This window comes from Schistocerca cancellata, chromosome 5 (assembly GCF_023864275.1).
Source record: "Schistocerca cancellata isolate TAMUIC-IGC-003103 chromosome 5, iqSchCanc2.1, whole genome shotgun sequence".
Taxonomy (NCBI): domain Eukaryota; kingdom Metazoa; phylum Arthropoda; class Insecta; order Orthoptera; family Acrididae; genus Schistocerca; species Schistocerca cancellata.
Window position 1 is genome coordinate 179,702,439 of NC_064630.1, and position 21,212 is coordinate 179,723,650.

Below are 21,212 nucleotides of genomic sequence, written 5' to 3' on the forward strand. Positions count from 1 at the left end.
TGTCAGCACGAACTCAACACATCATCAGGATTGTGTCTATAGCCACCACCGATAAGAGCCACTGGACATGTTACAATGCTAGTAGTAGATATCGGGCACTGAATTCAGGACTAGCATGTAGTTAAAGTTAAATCAGTGCAAGTGAACATTTAACTTTACCAGGCACAATCTTCCTACCGAAGTATTGTAGTATTTCTTTAATAAAACATTCTAAGTTGTTGCTAATATGTGGTGCCAAACATTTTTCTTTAGCTGTTGCTGCACACTGTGTACGACCTGGATACCTCACAACAGGAACTTCTTTCGCCGGTAAGGCGTGCTCTTCCTGTGATTCATTTACGTTTGACAATAGTACTTTTGGTGAACACAACGTTTGCCACCAAATTACAGCCTCCCTTAAGACCAAAATGTAGACGTTCCCACTGTTGACACAATTTTGTGCAGAGGCAGAGGGGGATCTGGTCAGACTGGTGCGTATGTAAGCATCTTAAAGTATGTTTTCCAATGACAGAGTTGGTTGAAAGTTAATAAGCTCGATATACTCAGTACACACGGTACATATGAGCACATCCTGGCCGGCTGTAAGTCCATTAGCCAGTCATGGCAGTGATGCAACACCATAATTTTGGTGTTGGCGCAAAGTGCTGGAAAATTTTGTAGGTGAGGACCCACATAATTGCTACTGAGAGCGTCCACCCGGCAATCGATGTTCCAGGTGGCAGTCAGCAGTGAACACGTGATTTACTTCCCATGCTCTCTTACTGGCTACCCACAGTAGACGCATAGTGGGCATGTTGTCAGCAGATCATATTCAACAGGAGCTGACAATCTTTGCTAAAGCGACGAGCCTACTCGGCACGTAAGCCACAATTAATTGTACTGCACTTGAAATTTGTGGGAGGAAATTAAAATGAAAAAAAATTGAGAAAAATAAAAAAAATTAAATACCAACCGCACTACGTGGCATGCACATGTCTTTATAAACCCAAGGGATTCTGGATTTGCGTCTCAACAAGCCGACATGATCCCACCTTCCCTTAAAGCTTTATCGTCCCATTCAAGGACTGGCAAATTTAACTACAGAATTACTTGGTTCATCTTCCAACTACTAGAAGTGAAATTTAATTTAATCTTAAACTGAATGTTTTGCTACTTTTGTATCCGGTCTACTTATTAATTCTTCCTCGTTTCCAGGAACCATCCTCGTACTTCTATACTGATTTTCTTTCTTATATAATGTCATCATTCGCTGCCTCTTAGATGAATTTATAGTGACAATAGTAAGTACATGGGCATATTACAGATGAAGAGCACTTCAGTCCAGAAATAATTATGTAACATTGGAACTGTATAGGAAAATTCGAACTGAAAGAGTGTTACGATGACCTTTCCAATCTCAAAAGATACCTGATTATTCTCCCATTCGAATCTCTGGGAGTGAGCTACCAGGAGGGAGGCAACCACGGGTAGAAGATGGAATAACCAAAGACGGGATAACATCCTACGAGTTGGAGCATCGAATATCAGAAATTTAAATGTATTAGAAAAGCTAGAATGTCTTAAAAGGGAAAAGCAAAGACTCAGTTTAGGTACACTGGGGGTCATTGAAATGAAATGGAAAGATAATGACCATTTCTGATCAGACGAGTATAGGGCACTGCCAACAGCAGAGGAAATGGTATAATAGGAGTAGGAATAATTATGAACAGAAAAGGAGAACAGAGAGTGAGCTACTGTGAACCGTCCAGTGATAGGGTTGTTCTCATCAGATAAAACTGTAAACCAGTGCCGACAACAATGCTTCAGGTACACATGGGAACGCCGAAAGGAGAAGATAAAGGGGTAGAGAAACTATGTAAGGATACTAAAAGGATAATTTAGTATGCAAAGGGAGATGAAAATCTAATGGGGGTTGGAACGCGGATAGGAGAAGCGATAAAAGAAATGGTTACGGGAGAAAATAGGCTCGTAGGAGAGAATGAGAGGGAAGATACAATATTTGCATTCAGATGCTAATAGCAAATACTCTGAGATAAAAATTCGGAAATTAGGTATTGGCGTACTCAAGAGTAGATACACACTCAGATCACAATTCCGAAACGGCGAGGAGTGAACCAAAGCTTCAGAAAATCACCGGGAATGAGCAGTGTGGAAGGAACGTGGAGTACTGAAGTACTGAGGAATAATGAGAGATGTCTGAAGTTCGCTAAGGAACAGGATACTGTGATAAAAAATACCAGTGGAAGCAGTCCAGCTGAAGAGCAGTGGATATCTCCAAAATGAGCAAACACAGTTGTAGGACAAGAGAAAAACATAGATGCAAGGAACGACACTGCGAAGAAAACTTGTGTAATAGAGGAAATACTTCTCTTAATCTACAAAAGAAGAACGTATAAAAACGTTCAGAGAATGACAGAAAAATAGCAATGTAAATTACTTAGCAATAAAGTAAATAGGAAGAGCGGAGAAACGAAGGCGTAACGTTTCCATATCAGATGTCAAGAACCCAAAAGAAATGGTCATCCTAAGGACTGACTCATCATATAGAAACGACAAAACTAACGCCGGTGAAATTAAACAAGGATGGTAACGTTAATGCAGTGTAAATCCCTCCGTAAAACGCAGAGGAGAGTGTGGGTGCGTGGAAATAGTAGGAGAAGGGGGTGGAATGCTTCTCTGATGACGTGTTAGATAAAGAAATTACAACCTATATGACTGATATAAAGGAATCAGCATTACGTAAAAATTTCAAAGAGTTCTGGAAATATGAAGTAAGTAAGGGAGAGGGGATGACAATACTTCATCGGAATATCTGCAATCATTAGGCAAAGTGGCAACAGAACGACAGTTCAGGTTGCTGTGTAGATTGTAGAAGACTGGCGACGTATTATCAAACATTCCGAAAATGTCATCCACACAATTCCGGAGATAGCACGGGCAAATAACTACTGAAATATCGCACAATCAGTTTAACATCTCATGCAGCCAAGCTGCTGACAAGAACAGTACAGTGAGATTTTCAATGTAAGACGAAATTAAGGATCTGTTAGACGACGATCAGTTCGGCTTTACGAAAGGTAAAGGCACGAGAGAGGCAATTCTGACGCAGCACATGATACCAAAAGAAATAATGGAGAAATATCAACAGATACTCAAAGGACATGTTGCCCCAAAGAGCGCTCGACAGTGTAAAATTTGGCAAGATGTTCGAATTTCTTAGATATACCGGAGTAAGATATAGGAAAAAGACGTACAATATACACTCCTGGAAATTGAAATAAGAACACCGTGAATTCATTGTCCCAGGAAGGGGAAACTTTATTGACACATTCCTGGGGTCAGATACATCACATGATCACACTGACAGAACCACAGGCACATAGACACAGGCAACAGAGCATGCACAATGTCGGCACTAGTACAGTGTATATCCACCTTTCGCAGCAATGCAGGCTGCTATTCTCCCATGGAGACGATCGTAGAGATGCTGGATGTAGTCCTGTGGAACGGCTTGCCATGCCATTTCCACCTGGCGCCTCAGTTGGACCAGCGTTCGTGCTGGACGTGCAGACCGCGTGAGACGACGCTTCATCCAGTCCCAAACATGCTCAATGGGGGACAGATCCGGAGATCTTGCTGGCCAGGGTAGTTGACTTACACCTTCTAGAGCACGTTGGGTGGCACGGGATACATGCGGACGTGCATTGTCCTGTTGGAACAGCAAGTTCCCTTACCGGTCTAGGAATGGTAGAACGATGGGTTCGATGACGGTTTGGATGTACCGTGCACTTTTCAGTGTCCCCTCAACGATCACCAGTGGTGTACGGCCAGTGTAGGAGATCGCTCCCCACACCATGATGCTGGGTGTTGGCCCTGTGTGCCTCGGTCGTATACAGTCCTGATTGTGGCGCTCACCTGCAAGGCGCCAAACACGCATACGACCATCATTGGCACCAAGGCAGAAGTGACTCTCATCGCTGAAGACGACACGTCTCCATTCGTCCCTCCATTCACGCCTGTCGCGACACCACTGGAGGCGGGCTGCACGATGTTGGGGCGTGAGCGGAAGACGGCCTAACGGTGTGCGGGACCGTAGCCCAGCTTCGTGGAGACGGTTGCGAATGGTCCTCGCCGATACCCCAGGAGCAACAGTGTCCCTAATTTGCTGGGAAGTGGCGGTGTGGTCCCCTACGGCACTGCGTAGGATCCTACGGTCTTGGCGTGCATCCGTGCGTCGCTGCGGTCCGGTCCCAGGTCGACGGGCACGTGCACCTTCCGCCGCCCACTGGCGACAACATCGATGTACTGTGGAGACCTCACGCCCCATGTGTTGAGCAATTAGGCGGTACGTCCACCCGGCCTCCCGCATGCCCACTATACGCCCTCGCTCAAAGTCCGTCAACTGCACATACGGTTCACGTCCAAGCTGTCGCGGCATGCTACCAGTGTTAAAGACTGCGATGGAGCTTCGTATGCCACGGCAAACTGGCTGACACTGACGGCGGCGGTGCACAAATGCTGCGCAGCTAGCGCCATTCGACGGCCAACACCGCGGTTCCTGGTGTGTCCGCTGTGCCGTGCGTGTGATCATTGCTTGTACAGCCCTCTCGCAGTGTCCGGAGCAAGTATGGTGGGTCTGACACACCGGTGTCAATGTGTTCTTTTTTCCATTTCCAGGAGTGTATGAAACGGAATGCGTTGAACTTTTGCTACTTCATAATAGTTTCTAATTTCTGTATCGGGCTATGGTATTACGGTGATGATACGCCATGGTACGCTGTTTTCTGTTTTCTGTCTTTTCAGACAACGCTCAGGAGCTACAGAGAGGTGCAGCAGCTGTCGTCGTGGGAAAGTTAGTAGGATCAGGAATGTTTAGGGAGCAAGCAAATGCACTGCACAGAAGATTTACCTAACATGTATTTCTCCCAGTGTACGAAGACTCATTTCAAAAAATGCAGCAAGAAATAGGGTCATGCTCAATGTCAACAAGGAAGAGGGGCCATGTACTTGTAACATCGGAAATGCAGGGTGCGTGCCACCTGCTACCGATACATAAATTTTTTTCTGAATTGTATGTATATATTTGTAATTTAAATGCTCTCTTTTAATAAGTAAGACCGTTGCTTCACTGTATGTGTAAATTTAGTTAGAAGGGGGAAAAGGTTACTATGTGATATTTACTACAAAAATTACTAATAAAACAACGAAAACACTAATTAGCTAAAAGGGGGTAACTAAACGGTCGCCAGTCCGCTAGGGTAATGAATCTGCAGAATCTTAAGAAAAGTAATGGCGAAGAAATTCAAGCAAATAATCAGTGGCATGGCTACAGAAGGTTGTCACATTTTTCCACAACAGGACAGTTCACAAGAAAATGACTGATTAAGAAAGCAGAGAGTTTGCAGTTGCTTATTCTGAAATACTAAATTTTGAAAGCAAAGTAAATGAAGTTACTGGTTAAATAAATGACTGGCTTAACTTAAACATTGTTATGTAACAGCATGACTTTCAGTAACCTCAGTGTAACGTAATGCAAAAGTTAGAAAAAGGCAAGCAATTTACTCTTGACTGTTGACAGATTGAACTGAATTTAGTTTAAGCAAATAAGCAACTGATTTTGCTTTTAAAATAACAACAATAAGGTACATACCAAGCCAGCAGAAGTCACTCGCAAAGCTAAATACAGAATAATTGAAATTGGCCACTCTCAATTTGTGCTGTATCTTTAGTTATTAGTTTTGCCAGTAAAATATTTCACTTTAAGTGAATGAAGTTAATGCTCAAAATTGCAAATTAGTTAAGCCTCTGTTATGAAATACAAGAATGAAAATATTAGACTGAAACTACTCATTAGCAAACAAACTAAACTGGCAGTAAACAGTTAATCATAGTTATCAATTTTCATATATTTACGAGACTCGGTGGTTGCATGGAAAGAAAAATGACCCTGCTTGATTATAATGTCTGCGGACAAGGACAACAAATGGTTCAAATGGCTCTGAGCACTATGGGACTCAACTGCTGTGGTCATAAGTCCCCTAGAACTTAGAACTACTTAAACCTAACTAACCTAAGGACAGCACACAACACCCAGCCATCATGAGGCAGAGAAAATCCCTGACCCCGCCGGGAATCGAACCCGGGAACCCGGGCGTGGGAAGCGAGAACGCTACCGCACGACCACGAGATGCGGGCCAAGGACAACAGAGGAGTCCTACATGTTTTATTTACTGCAGGTTATTATTTAAGTTGATCATACTCTGCGAAAGAAATGCAACTGGCTGTAGCCTCTGCAGTACTGCATCTGTCTGTTAACAGTCTTACGATGTCGTAGCTGTGCGGATGACGAAGAATGTAGGCCACGAGAATGCTGAACTGCCATTGTTGCCGTTGTTGCAGTTTGAGCACCTCAAGTCGTCTGCAGGGCCACGGATAATTATGGGGCAGGCGACAGATAGAATAGTAGCTTCCTCGGCCTGTCCACACATACCGAGATCTCAATGATCTCGGGTTAACGAATGAGGCGCGTCTACGTAGGCGCGAGCAGTGCTGCACACCGCGTCTAGGGTCAAGGGGCTCTGACAAGGGGAGGGGGGGGGAGTGAGGTGTGCGTACTGCAGACCTTCGGTACACACACCATCAGATTATATGACGCGACTGCTACGGTCGCAGGTTCGAATCGGGCATGGATGTGTGTGATGTCCTTGACTTGTCGCTCTGATGAAGTAGACAAGTGTCAGCAATATGTCTCGTGGTCTTATTGTGTCGTGTTTATCTTCTGCCGTTAGGTCAGACGATAGAAATGCCACTTGCACGCTTAGAGTAGCAGATTGACGGTGACTAACTTTAAACAGAACTTGATTAATTTTCACACACATTTATTAAAATAATAAAAAGCATAAAACTAACTTAACTTGGTTCTGGATGGTATTTACAGTTGACAATTAGAAGTTCCTTTGGTCTTGGTACGTTAATCTTATTCTCACATATCTCAGATACTTGTCAAAGTGTCTATACATTTCTCTTCATGGCTATGTACAGGAATATGATAATCTTATTAGGCGCAGACTGAAACTTGACTATAGACTGGTACAGACTAATGCAGACTGGTACAGACTAATGCAGACTGAGTAATCGGAGGTCTGTAAACTCGTTATAATACCTCGCCCTTTCAGGTATGGTTCAAATGGCTCTGAGCTCTATGGGACTTAACATCTGAGGTCATCACTTAGAACTACTTAAACCTAACTAACCGAAGGACATCACACACATCCATGCCCGAGGCAGGATTCGAACCTGCGACCATAGCCGTCGCACGGTTCCAGACTGTAGCGTCTAGAATCTCTCCACCACCCTGGCCGGCACGTTCAGGTATCACTGCACGAGTGTGATCCGCGAGGAGAAAAGGTTCTATGTTAGCAGAAATCTCATTTGCTGCATTACATATTAATACGCGGATCGGCGGGAGCAGAATTTGGTCCATCTCTAAGACAGCGCCATCTTGTAGTGCAGAGACAGACGAGCGCTGCGCCTGCGCTGTTGTGCTTAACGGGGCGCGCTCTATTGGGAAAGTTGTGTACGCGCTATGTGGAACTATGTACACAACAGGAAGATAATTTTATGGGAGCTTCTCTAGTATTTGTATGTCATGGACTCGTAAGCACCTTTGTACCTTTTGAACTTATAAACGCACAGTGTCATCAGCCAGGACGCTTGCCTGGACAATCCCTGCTTTACAACATGTGTGGGAAGTGATGTTCACTGTCAATCGTGATATGAGGATACACAGTAGTTGGCAATGGTGTGTCATGAGTAGTAGCACGGTACAGGCCGAGAGTTACAGTTGTAATTGTGTTCTCAGTAAATGGAGCATGTTGGTTTACTGAATAGTTATTTGATGAGGAAAGAGACTGAAGCACTTTGAGAAGATTTGTGATTATTTTGCTGAGCAAGCGAAAAGGATTTAACTTAAGGTAATTGAATTCAGATTTTCATTGCGGCAGCTTGTAGTTATGCACTTTTGGTTCAGTCATTCAGAGACTTGAGTATAGAGAAAGACAATCAGCCACGCATAACTTTCAATTTGAATTTGGGAGTAGGAATAACTGCTTATTATTTAATGTCACTTTTGAAACGATCTCGTTTGATGTTAAACACTACTTAAGCTTTTCCAATCCAGAAGTGTAGTTTTTGTTTATTAATGTTTGTGAAGGAAAGAAAGAGATAATTTTTCAATGCAGAAATTTTCTAATCAGAAAAGCAATTACAGTTTATGTTATAATTCATTCCAAGTCATTGTCTGTGGTCAAAACCTATTCCAAATTATGAGTTATCATTGGTTATAGAACCAAGTATGCTTTTCCTTTCTTTTTAAAGCGAGCACATCGCAATAGACACATGTAAGTAGTTAGTTGCAGCTCAGAAATTCGATCCACTTTCTACACAAGAACAGGGTCACAGTGTTCCAATTGCGCAGCAGGTAAGCCAGAATTAAATGTAAAATAGGGAAACTGAGATTTTTAGGGGAAATTTGTGTTGAATTCAGGCAGTATTCTTGCCATTTTGAAGTTTAATGAGACAGGGAACCAGGGAGGCTCTTTTAAGTTACTTTCTCGCTGTTAGATTTCGTATCACATTCCCATAGTCGAATTTCTATGTTCGAAATGTACGAATTGCTCTGCTGAAATTTTACGTAAGCTTACAGACAGCTTGCATTGCCGGGAAGCAAAACAGTCATATTATTTTTAGTAAGATAACTTTCAATGTTAATTACAATAAAATTTAGTTTGATCTGATCTCTTGTTTCACTTAATTCAGCGATAATTCCTCTGTTCTCAGCTCGGAATAAATGTTACGGCGGGTACCTCATCAAATAGTAGTAGTAGTAGCAGTATTCCCTAGACTTGACGTATGGCGATGACAGTGTTCGTGAGTTCACCGCAGACAATCGAATTCATAAGGGCAAAGTAGTGTAATCAGTCGCTTCTGTCTCTGAATTTTTGTTTCCAGTATTCTCAGATATTGGGTAACAGGACGATGCGGTCGCATGGAGTTTCGTAGCCCAATTAAGTTTGATACGTGCAGTTGGAGCACCTTGTATTCTCTTTACGACAGCTATGCTGCAAAATTTCATGCCTTTTCGTTGTATGTCGGTGGCTCACATTGGAACACGTGTCAAAAAATACGCTGTACTCGATAACATGCCGTACATAAATTTATGGACAGCGTCGTATCTACAGGGCTGGTTTGTCGAAAATTAACGGCCACGTTGGAACTGTAAGCATAAGCTCAGGGCCAGAGGCAATAAACGTCTATTATCCGTAAGCTACCTCACTTTTCTCACTCTTTACTTCTAGACACACTTAATTTTAAGTTTTTTCCTGCAGGTAACACTGCAGTGCCAAATATTTTCACCCGTTGGTTAGTTTCCGCTGGTGGTCAATTTTTCCTACAGTTACGCGGTTTTCAGTTGGTAGTTAACCAAGTTGTCCAGCAGCAAAAATGTGGCGTGTGTACATAATACTACGGAAGAGTACTTGTCAGTTTTACGTTTGCCGTTGTATGTTGGTAGCTTCACATTCTGGTGGTCCTTGCTCGGCACCTCAAATACCCTTTGAAAACAGCACATTGGTAGTCTAAATTCGCCAACAGTTGAAAATAAACAGCGATTGCCGCCGAAGGCAGAAAATATTGTCGCTTCACTCACCTTTCATTTTCTTCCAAATAAAATGTTTATCTGAGGATTTGTATCGTAGTTAATGACGCTGCCTGGTAGCTTTTACTGACGAATGGTCGTATACATGCACATTCACCACGACTGATGGTACGCATATTGATAATTAGGTCGCAACAAGCGAGTCACGCGATGTCTAGCGTGGAGAGTGCTGCAATATTATTGCTTTTTCGATGTTTGTAATTACGGTTCTGATATTCACAGCCGATTTGTGCTTTTAACGGTGAGATCACGAAGTCGACTTCAATTCTGCGCCAGTGCATCACCAATAGGAACGCACGCCCGCACCTGCAGATCATGCGAAAAGCTCTGTGTAGATCATTACGGCAGGGATGACGGGTCTCTCTCTGAAATTCGTCGCTATGAACGCCATCGCGGTGGCTTAGAGGGCTTCCAGCGCCGATTACCATTCGCGACACACGCATTTCGCTTTGTGCATCGCAGAAACGCGGATGTGTCCCTGTTACTGCACTTCGCTTTGTGTGCCGCACTGAACGGTGACGTTGATTGAAATGTCACAGTTTGTGGTTCTGCTCTGGCGGAGCGCGGAATCCGCTTCCGTCGTCCCACAACATGAAAACGTTCGTGTATACCGCTTTTTGTTACGCAAGGAGCAAATAACAACACTTTGCAAAGAATCCGGTATGATGTACAGCCAAATGCTGGCAAATAGAAAAATGCAAGAATAAAATGAAAATGTAAAATGTGGAATATTGTATATACTGGTCGTGATAAATTCCGCTATCACGAGCTTTCTATCATATGTGACGTGAATTGTCAGACAGTAAAATTATTATTATAAAAATTCAGATTTTCCCCTCATGAATCATGGACATTGCCGATGTGGGTAGCACTGCGTGCTTCGAGGATACAGGTACCTGTACCACATGTATAGCAGATGCATCTGTGGAAAATCCAGACTACCCATTGATTCCTGAAAAGTGGCAACAGCGTTTTCAGTAGTTTCAGGGGTAACAGTCTTGATGGATGACTGATCTGCCTTTGTAATATCAGTGAATACGACTTTGCACTACTGGTAACGGGAACGCTGAAAGTATGGGCAAACTACAGCGTTCTTTCCCCGGTTAGGAATGAACATATACTTTTTAGTTCAATGATGATAGTATCCTCTTGCGTAAAATACAGTCTAATACACTCCTGGAAATGGAAAAAAGAACACATTGACACCGGTGTGTCAGACCCACCATACTTGCTCCGGACACTGCGAGAGGGCTGTACAAGCAATGATCACACGCACGGCACAGCGGACACACCAGGAACCGTGGTGTTGGCCGTCGAATGGCGCTAGCTGCGCAGCATTTGTGCACCGCCGCCGTCAGTGTCAGCCAGTTTGCCGTGGCATACGGAGCTCCATCGCAGTCTTTAACACTGGTAGCATGCCGCGACAGCGTGGACGTGAACCGTACGTGCAGTTGACGGACTTTGAGCGAGGGCGTATTGTGGACATGCGGGAGGCCGGGTGGACGTACCGCCGAATTGCTCAACACGTGGGGCGTGAGGTCTCCACAGTACATCGATGTTGTCGCCAGTGGTCGGCGGAAGGTGCACGTGCCCGTCGACCTGGGACCGGACCGCAGCGACGCACGGATGCACGCCAAGACCGTAGGATCCTACGCAGTGCCGTAGGGGACCGCACCGCCAGTTCCCAGCAAATTAGGGACACTGTTGCTCCTGGGGTATCGGCGAGGACCATTCGCAACCGTCTCCATGATGCTGGGCTACGGTCCCGCACACCGTTAGGCCGTCTTCCGCTCACGCCCCAACATCGTGCAGCCCGCCTCCAGTGGTGTCGCGACAGGCGTGAATGGAGGGACGGATGGAGACGTGTCGTCTTCAGCGATGAGAGTCGCTTCTGCCTTGGTGCCAATTATGGTCGTATGCGTGTTTGGCGCCGTGCAGGTGAGCGCCACAATCAGGACTGCATACGACCGAGGCACACAGGGCCAACACCCAGCATCATGGTGTGGGGAGCGATCTCCTACACTGGCCGTACACCACTGGTGATCGTCGAGGGGACACTGAATAGTGCACGGTACATCCAAACCGTCATCGAACCCATCGTTCTACCATTCCTAGACCGGCAATGGAACTTGCTGTTCCAACAGGACAATGCACGTCCGCATGTATCCCGTGCCACCCAACGTGCTCTAGAAGGTGTAAGTCAACTACCCTGGCCAGCAAGATCTCCGGATCTGTCCCCCATTGAGCATGTTTGGGACTGGATGAAGCGTCGTCTCACGCGGTCTGCACGTCCAGCACGAACGCTGGTCCAACTGAGGCGCCAGGTGGAAATGGCATGGCAAGCCGTTCCACAGGACTACATCCAGCATCTCTACGATCGTCTCCATGGGAGAATAGCAGCCTGCATTGCTGCGAAAGGTGGATATACACTGTACTAGTGCCGACATTGTGCATGCTCTGTTGCCTGTGTCTATGTGCTTGTGGTTCTGTCAGTGTGATCATGTGATGTATCTGACCCCAGGAATGTGTCAATAAAGTTTCCCCTTCCTGGGACAATGAATTCACGGTGTTCTTATTTCAATTTCCAGGAGTGTATAAGAAGAAAAGACTTACCACGAATGAGCTAGCCAAATTGGTCACAAATTGTTATTCATACAAATACCGACGAAAAATGGAAACTGAAAACATTGGCGGCCGATTGATGAATATGTGATGCTGCAGAGCAATTTTACCACGCAGGTGGCAATAATAGTAAACAGGGGACATGTCTACGCCAGGGCATAAGGACTTTGCGAATTACATGAGACAGCAACTAAGCCCCGCAGACAGGCGCGTGAATAATACAGGCAGATGTAAGCATTTAAGAGATGAGGTGTAGTTGGAGGTAAAGGAGCCGGTTGGAGTAATCGGCGAATCGCTCGACATTTGAATAAGAACGATGCCACTACTCGACGATAATGACGGAAATGGTGAAACATTGCCGAATACTGTGTCAAGAACGAAGTGGTCGACTTGGAGAGGCGACAGAACGTGAAGACCGAGCAGTCGTCAGAGAAGCACTCATAGCCCTGGATTTGTCGTCATAATTGATTTGACGTGCAACTGGTGCCTGACTGATAACGACTATTAATAGACGGCTCCCAGGGAGGGAGTTGTGCTCAGGGCGCCTCTAGCGCCGACTGTGTTGACCTCTGTACACCAATAAACCCATTTGCGGTGCTGTCGGGCACATTCGGCCTGGAACCTCATTCACCGTGGTAGAATTGTCTTGAATGACGAATCCCGCTTCGAACTGAGACCCGATGACCAGCAAGTACGTATCTGGAGACGCTCCAGAGAACGGTGGGATACCAACGTGACCGCCGGCAGGAGTGACCGCAGGACTCTAGGCGCTACAGTCTGGAACCGCGCCACCGCTACGATCGCTGGTTCGAATCCTGTCCCGGGCATGGATGTGTGTGATGTCCATAGGTTAGTTAGGTTTAAATAGTTCTACGTTCTACGGGGCTGATGACCTCAGAAGTTAAGTCACATAGTGCTCAGAGCCATTTTGAACCAACGTGACTGCCGTTTGCCATACAGCCCGAAATATCACGCGTGGCGCTTGTAACGGAACTGAAATGATGGTAGGCTGCCAGTAATTTGGAGCCCGCGCGTCGGAAATGGGCGCGCTGGTGTGAGACTGCCAGGGACTGCACCCTGATGCCATCTATTGGCGAAACCGGGAACTAGCGCTACCTGTCAGACAATGCACTAAGCTCTCGAAGTCAAATGTATTCGTTTTCTTGGTAATTATAAGTTATTACTGTATAATTTAATGTTGTAAAGCGCTAGTAGTAAATTATTATGACTGGTATGAACTCCAGGGTAATAAATATAAATATTCTTAAATACCAAATGATTTCGGTAAAAAGGTGGTAGGGGAACGCCCCTACTCTTGGTGATACGAGCGTAGCTAGGGGTAGCTGGAGACACAGGGACTGAACAATGGGATGGCCTGGGGAGTGTTGACGTGATCGGACGTGTGTAACTGTGCTCACGCAAAAGTGATTGTGCAACAGTGAAAAGCCGAATATCGTCGCCGTTGGAGTAAAACGCGACAAATGGTTATCGAAGCCGCCTCTATGCCACTGGGGCTGATTGTAAGAGTTCCTCCGCCCAGATTTTATGGCGGACGTGCAGTAGCTTATACGAGTGCTACGGTTCGTAGTTCCAGCCGCCATTAAGGGCATGAGGCGTGAAGAGCTGCGTTAGCCACGTGCATCTCACCACCAGCATCAACACGTCTACCCAAGGCAAGACTGCTTGCAATTGTTAATTCGAACTTTGTATACATGTAAAAGGAGAATACCAGTTTTCTTTTATGCAAGTACAGAGGACAGAATATAGTAATGAGTAAAATTACGACGCATGTTGTTCATTGTAATGTGTAGTAACCTCAAACATAGTATAGTGAAATCAGACTGAGGCCACTATCGCCTATTTCATTTACAATTCTTTTTGTTGTAGAATACTTTAGCGTATAAGAATGTTGAAAAGAGCAATGGTCACACCAGAATGAGTCGCCTATTTATAGTTGCTTAAATTTTTCTGAGTAACCTTTCAAGTAAACTCACTTAAGTAATTCTATATCAATTGTCCAAAGAGTAATATCCAAAATCATTACATAAAGTTGAAGGATAGAATTTTGCTAACCCCAGTTGCATAAATAGTCTTCGTATTAATTACCAAGCCAACTCACAGAAATTGAAAGAGTATTTGCTTTGTAGAATCACCTCGAATGATCAGAAATAGTAATATTCAGAATAAAGTTTGAATTCAACTCAAGCCGTTTCACTTTGAAACGAGCCAAAAATTTATTTATTCTTTTGCTCCTTCAGAGCTGGCGACCGTAGTTACAAGTATTTTCAGGAGGATTCGACGGTAAGTCTGCTGCTCTCGTCGTGCTGATAGGATTATCCACTGTTGCTAGCAGTGATGATTGGATACATAAGCTCACTACCAAGTTAAGTGGGTCAGGTAGGCAGTGTTACCGTGTGAACTGTAGGGCACTGTAGGCCATGGATCGTCACAGCTCTTTGGGAAATAGTCCGGTTTGGAGCGTGCTAATCATTAGGTAAATACTGGCGAGTAACGGTCAAAATGTACACGCAAGTGAATTTAGCAAGGTCCACGTAGCACATAGTTAATGTGGTGCAATGGCGAGGGTAGGAGTGGAGTAAAAGTGAACTGAGCTTTTGGCAGCTGTGCTGTATTCAAATATTAACAACGTGAATTCACTACTACCTCTTACCTTTAGGTCTGAGCTATTTACTGATAAGATACGTAGCAGTAAGCGCAAAGGCGTGACAGCTACAAGTCCTTATTGGTTTTATACATACGGAATTAGGAAGCGGGTCATTCCGTCAGTGGAGGGGGTTAAAACAACCGAGTCAGTTGAGAATATACCCCGTTTACTGATGGAAAGATTCGGCGGTTCGGTCGCACGCTCTTGGGTGGTGTTTCACCTCATAGTAAGTCCCCATTTGTTTTCATTCACGGCACCCTTTCAGCGCAGGAGTACGTCGACGTAATTCTACGTCCCGTACATGGCAAGCAATCCTGGCTCACATTTCAGGAAGATAGTGAGCAACTGCATATGGTGAGAGTTTCTACAGCTTGGTCTTCGTGCTCGCCAAACCCTACCTTGCCCAGCTGGATCCCTCCTCAAATGAGAATGTTCGGTTTATTATGGTCAGGGCCCTCCAACAACTCGGGACTAGGACGATCTATGGCAGTAGTTGGACAGAATATGGCTCTGTATCCGTCAGGAGGACAACCAGCTACTGCCGTCAATCAGTGTTAAGCCGAACAGCTGCCTGCATAAGTGCCAGAGGTGGGCCAACTCTAACTGACTTGCTCAGTTGTGAAGCTCTTTCTCTTGAGTAAATTATCCATTTTTTCTGAAACTGTAATCATTTGTTTGTCTGTACATGAACGTACATCAACTGATTTCCATCGTTTGCAGATAACCTCCTTCGTGTTGAGTCAGTTTTTATCTTAAAGTGTATTCTTCAGGTAAAATAGTTCATCATTCAGGTCTCCGGGTGGGGACTAATCAGAGGATGTTGACATCAGCAAAACTAAAACGAATTCTACGTATCAGAGCGTGGAATTTTAGTTCCCTTGATTTTGTAAGTGGGTTAGAAAATTTAAAAATTGTAATTGAGAACTTGAAATTAGATATAGTGGGAATTAGTGACTTGCAGTGTCATAAAGAACAGGCTTATCAACACCAAATTAGTGAAAACGAAAGTAGAAATGGGGGGAAGCTACTAAGATCAGCATTGTGGACGCATTCTGGAAACCATAATAGCCACGAGCCAAATTCCAATACAGTACTACAAGTTTATATATCAATTAATCCGAAGATGACGAAACGATTTAAGGAAATATCATAAGATAAGGTAATTATTCAGGTAGCTAAGGGAGAAAGTCTTTAAATTATGACTACGTACTGGAATTCGGAGGTACGTAAAGGGAGAGAAGGAAAAATAGTGAGAGGATATGGAGTTGGGGAAAGGAGTGGAAGCCATCTGTCAGAATTTTGCAGAGAGAATCATTTAATAATACCTTAAACTTTGTTTAAGAATCGTGAGAGAAGGTTATATACGCAGAAGAGACGTGGAGAAGTTAAAAAGTTTCAGACTGATCGCGAAGAATAACGGAAAGGCAAAGATTTCAAAACTAGATTTTAAGCTGTACGACATTATCAGGACAGATGTGGACTCTGCTAGTAATTTATTGGTAATGAACCGCATATTTAAACTGAAGAAGCTGAAAGAAGATAGGGAATTTAGGCGATGTGACCCGGATACTTTGGAGGAACCAGAAGCTGATGAATTTGAAGAGGGACATTAGGCAACGCGGGACAGAAACGGGAGAGAGGGATACAAAAGATGACAAATGGGTAGCTTTCAGAGAAGGAATAGGGAATCCAGTAGGGGATGACTTAGTTAAAAACACAAGGCTTAGTATAAATCCCTGGATAACATGGAAGTCACTGCATTTAATTTAAGAATGAAGAAAATATAAAAATTTAGCAAATGGAGCATACGAAGGGGAACACAGTCATCTAAAAATGAGACTGATAGAAAATGCAAAATGTTTAAGCATGAGTGGTTAGAAGACAGATGCTAGGCAGTAGAAGCACGTACAACTGAGGAAAATACATATATTACCTATGGGGAAACTGAAAAGATCTTTGGAGAAAAGAGATGGAGCTGTGTGAGTATCAAGAGCTCAGTTGTTAATCCAGTAATCTGCAAAGGAGGAGAATCTGGACGATGGAAGGAATATATAGAGGGTTTATGCAACGGAAACAAGCTGGAGACGAATATTACGAAATCGAAGACGAGGTAGGTGAATATAATATGGGAGAAACTGCAAGACGAATTTGACAGAGCAGAGAAAGACCTAAATGGAAACCAAGATCCTGGATAAAACACTGTCTCAGAATTACTGAGTTCCTTTGGAGAACCAGCCACGGCAGAATTCATGTAATAATTCCAACTGCAAAGAAGACAGGTGCAGTCAACTATGCATACTACCGGAGTTCCTATAACAGTGGAGTTCTGGCAGAGACGCAAAGGACTTGCGGGAGCAGTTAAACGGAATGGAAGGTGTGTGGAGAATAGATTATAAGATCAACATCAACAAAAGGAAAACGCAGTAATGGGATACAGTCGAAATATATCAAACGAAACGGCAGTAACTGACATGAAAATGAGGCACTAAAAGTAGTAGATGAGTTGTAAAACTGGGGCGGGTAGAATGACTGATGGTGGTTGAAGTGGAGAGGACATGAAATGGTTTTGGCAGGCTACCTCTAACAACGATGTTGTGTCTCCATCCATGAACTACCAATGGTTGGAGACACAACATCGGTGTTAGAGGTAGTCCGCGAAAACCAGTTCATAGATGTTGGCCGCTAATGAATCCTGTACAAGGTTGGAGTTAGCCGCCTCAGAGTCAGTTAAGACGTGAAGCTGGAGCACTGAAGCACCGAACCTGGTAGTCATAAATAAATGACACCGTAAGGAGGGCTGTAGATAATCCACTTTATTACATAGCTGCCGGCCGGTGTGGCCGAGCGGTTCTAGGCGCTTCAGTCTGGAACCGCGCAACCGCTACGGTCGCAGGTTCGAATCCTGCCTCGGGCATGGATGTGTGTGATGTCCTTAGGTTAGTTAGGTTTAAGTAGTTCTGAGTTCTAGGGGACTGATGACCTCGGATGTTAAGTCCCATAGTGCTCAGAGCCATTTGAACCATTACATAACTAAAATCTGTTGACATATTGTGCAAGCCGTGACCGAGAACTAAACGTTCAAAGAAATTGATTTGGATAACACTAGAGCGAGCAGTCTCCCACAGACAATCTGTTTTGTAATTTCATTTTGGGGGGGGGGGGGTGTAGGAATTGGGTGGTGGTACCAGCTCGACTTCATCATAACCAGAAAAGCAGACCTACGTCATGTCCTCAAATCCCGTGCTGAATGTGATACTGATCACTCTTTAGTTATGACCAAACCACGGTTCACACCAAAAAAGATTCAGTCAGCAGAGAGTCAAAGAGTGTTTGTCGAAGAGTGAAGATCAAGCTGTCCAAGATGATGCGCTATATAAGAAGTTCAGAGAAGATATTGAGATGAAACTGAATCCTGAGGAATTGGTAACTGCACAGATCGCCGAAAATATTTGGCATCTGGATAAAGACAATATTATCCAAACAGCTATTAGAACATCTGGGGAGCAGGATAGCACTCAAAGCGACTAGTTTGCTGAATGTGAAAGTGAGTTGCGCCCCTACACAGACAAGAAACGCAATGGTCATACGCAGGATATGAATAACCCTAAAGACCGACGAGCAATAGCCGATTACTAGGCCTGCAAAACAGATCTGCAACCAGTTTCTCGTCATTGTGCACACAGATGTTGGACCAGCCTTTACAGATCTATTCAGATCTGCTGAGACAAAGAAGATTACCGTGACATGTATCAAGGCATTATAACGGCCATTGGACCAACAGGCAGGAAGTACGCTGCAATAAAAGACGTTAATGGTGACCCAATCAGTAATAAAAACCAGCAGGTAGACAGATGGGTGCAACACCATGCTGACCTCTATTCAGAAGAAGTAACATTTATTAAGAAGCTTTGGATACTTTACCTACTTACTCTGCTATGTCTGATCTTCATGATCCTTCTACTCTCGACGAATTAAAAATTGCATTTAAAAGTTTAAGGCTAGGCAAGAGCACAGGCCGTGATAACCTACCGGCTGAAATCATCAAGCTTGACTGTGTTTCGCCGATATTGCATCAGATCTTCCTGCATTGCTGAGAAGAAGGCATAATACCTCAAGACACGTGACAGGCAAATATAGTAACAGTCTATAAGGGGAAACGTGACAGAGGCGATTATAACAACTATAGAGTAATATCTCTCTTGAGCATTGCTGGAAAGGTGTATGCGAGGATAATCGTGGAAAGGCTTGGAACTTTAGCTGCTCGGATCTACCCTGAGTCACAGTGCGTATTTCGAGTCGGCAGGTCCACAAGTTACATGATATTAACATTGTGCCACCTACACGAAAGGTCCCGAGAACACAGGGTGCCATTATATGTGGCTTTTGTCGATCTCAACAAAGGCTTTGACATCGTCATTAGAGAGGGACTCCACAACATACTGGAAAAAATTGGATGACCACCAACTTTATTGTCCTTAATAAGATCTTTTCAGGGCAATATGTAGGGCTCTGTAATCTTCGACGATAATACGTAGTACATCAAAACCATTCACTATCAACTGTGGCGTAAGGCAAGGTTGTGTGTCGGCACCTACACTTTTCGGAATTTTGTTCTCAGCTCTGCTTTTGAGAGTTGCAGTGAAGGGATACACCAGCTTACTAGGAAAGACGGAAATCTTTTCAACGTTAGTCTTCTGAAGAGTAAGAGAAAGCGCTACGAGATAATCGCTCGTAAACTCCTATATGCTGATGACGATGAAATTGTTGCGAACTCTGAAGAAGAGCTACTATCAAGATTTAGTCATGCATGCCACCTATTCTCGATGAGTGTAAACAGCAGCAAGACCGTTCAGGATATTAATACACAGCCGAGTATCACATTGCATGGAACTACTCTGTAAGTCCCGAATAACTTCTGCTATCTAAGATCCACTATAGACTGAAATCATACCTGTTGACAAGGAGGTTGAAGCTCGCATTGGTAGAGCTGCTACAACTTATGGCGTGCTTTCTACACGTGTTTGGAGAAACAACAAACTCTCTTCGACCACAAAAATTCTTGTATATCAAACTTGCGTCCTCAGCGTCCTTTTTTATGCATCTGAAACATGGACTACTTACGCCAAACAAGAAGTTGCCTTAATGCTTTCCACATGCGGCGCCAGAGATCCATCCTAGGAGTAAAGTGGACGGACCGGGTAACTAATGAAGCAGTACTGTCTGAAACGAACTGCAGCAGCATTTCAGCTATCTTGAATTATAGACAACTCCTTTGGCGGGATATCTTTACCGTGTGGATCCTGAGAGATTACCACGTGATATTATGCTTGGAGAGATTTATACAGCCAAAAGACTTGTATGACGTCCTGTCTTGAGGTGCAAGAACTCCTGTAAACCAGATATGGAGAGCTTTGGCATCAACAGCAACAAGTGAGAGGCTCGTGCTAGCGTAAGACCAGAGTGGCGCAATGATATACCTTCTGGAACGTCGAAACATGATAAAGGCAGAAAGCTTCACAATGATAACACTGCTCCTGCATCAGCAGCTAGATGTACTTGTGACAAATGCGGTAGGAAATGTCGTGCCGCCATTGGCTTCATACGTCACATGCAAAAATGTAACTCATAACCACACAGACACTGTAAGATGTTGTGGCCAACATATATATCATAAGCTGGCTATTTTGGAGTGACTGTGATGGCGTGTGAGTGTCGAAACTGTAGCTTAAAATTTTCACGGGCTTGGCAGTGTACTTGTATCAAACTAGAGGTAATATATTGAAGTTTCAACTCAACAATTGCCTTTCAAGTTAATTATTCAGTTAAACTAATATTAAGATAACATTTGATTGAACTCGTACAGATGTATAGTGCGGTTAGTTTCCATTACATCCTTCTCTAGCCGACGAACGCTAATCGTTTTCTAACAGGTCAGGTGTGGGGATCAGACTGCAGACGAAGATGTCACAGAAAGGCAACTGGAACTGTTTTCTGTGGGATGGTGCCGTTCCAACTCCAAGCCGCGGCAAGATAAAAACCCCCAAAATATACGAGAACAGCATCCGGCCGAACTAATCTTCGGAACAGTGCAGGGTAAGCACGTCATTACTATGTCGGGGCACTCGTGGCTTTGCATTTTTTCGAAGAAGGCAAAGCCGCAACCAGTCGGACCACACTTCATGCTTCCACTCAGCTACTGTCCAGTATCAA